The following is a 1,433-nucleotide window of genomic DNA, read 5'->3' on the forward strand; positions in this document are numbered from 1 at the left end:
GGTTAGATTTTGGCTGAAATGGAATATGGTGCAACTTTTGCACACCAACGGGCAGTTCACCAATTTACCTCACAAAGATCCCCAAGTGCATATCCAAAATTTTCTTAAGATCTATGATATGTATACGCCTACTGGGTATCTCCTGATTATGTGAGACTTACCTTATTTTCCTTCTCTATGTTAAGGGAAGAAAAGTAGTAGTTGAAGTTAGAGCTCGCTAATTCTATCACATCAAGGGATGATCTCGCGCTCAAGTTCTTGATAAGATTCTTCCCTTCAGGAAAGACAACTAAATTGCAAAGTGAGATTTTGAGCTTCAAATAGAAGGGAGGAGAGAACTTATACCAAGCATGGGAAAGATTCAATTTTTTTATTGATAAGATGCCCATATCACCACCAGACTAATGAAGTATTGGTTCATACCTTCATTGAAGATTTGGAACCTAATACAAAGATTCTTCTTGATCAACTACAAGTGCACTGTAGAAGACTTATGTAGAGTTATTCACTTTGCTAAATCACATTTTCAATGGAATCCTAAGTGGAATGGAGGAAGTGATAGATCAATAGTGCAGAAGACAACAAGGGTACTTGAGGTGTATGCAGTCAATGCTATGACTGCGCAGATAGCGGCTATGCATAAATGATGATCACCCAGTTCAAGAACTTGTCCTAGGGGAAACAAGAAGCTCCATTTAATGTGGTACAATAGTTGCAAGTGTGGTGTGAAGTGTGCGATAGTGGAGAGCATGCTTCTGGATAGTGTGGGGTGAATTTGGAGTCTATAAATTTTGCTGAGAATACTCAAAGTTGTGGAGCACACCAAAACTACGATAACACTTACAATATGAGTTGGATGAACCATCCTAAATTCTCATGGGGTGGTAACCAGAATCAAAACCAAGGACAAAATTAGTATAGGCCACAGGGCAGTGGACAACGGTACCAGCAACAGGCCCAAGGAAACTAGCAAAGTGGAAAGTAGGGCAGTATGAGGGTAGAAGATATGATAAAGAAAATCATGGTTGATCAGGATAAGTTGGTTGTAGATGTTCAGAATAATCAATTAGCCACACAAAACATAAAGATGTAGTTTGGGCAGTGTCACGACCCAAACTAGGACCTAGGTATGATGCGACAATTAGAATCTTGAGGAAATATAATCAAGCCTCTTAGTGTACATCACACACATAAGGTAAGTACACATCAATGAAATAATAAACGAAAGATTAGTCTCAAAAGTATTATCTTAAAATAAGGGAGTACATTCTCAAGACCATTTAAACATGGCTCTACTTCTATTAGATGGGGCTTAGGGCATGTTCCTATCTCACCATAGAATAAAGGATGGAAGTATAATGGAAAAATAAGAGAAGAATAAATATTGCATCCTTGGAATATGAGGACTCACTAACAATGAAATAGCAATAGAA

The 1,433-nt window shown here is 38.1% G+C and overlaps 1 non-coding gene across 1 annotated transcript; it reads right to left on the bottom strand.

Moving 5' to 3' along the window:
- Window positions 1-291: 291 nt before the first annotated feature.
- LOC129881337 (small nucleolar RNA R71) lies at window positions 292-399 on the bottom strand. Its single transcript, XR_008765562.1, has one exon. It is a non-coding gene; the product is annotated as a small nucleolar RNA R71 (small nucleolar RNA).
- Between the last annotated feature and the right edge of the window lie 1,034 nt (window positions 400-1,433).

This window comes from Solanum dulcamara, chromosome 2 (genome assembly GCF_947179165.1).
Source record: "Solanum dulcamara chromosome 2, daSolDulc1.2, whole genome shotgun sequence".
Taxonomy (NCBI): domain Eukaryota; kingdom Viridiplantae; phylum Streptophyta; class Magnoliopsida; order Solanales; family Solanaceae; genus Solanum; species Solanum dulcamara.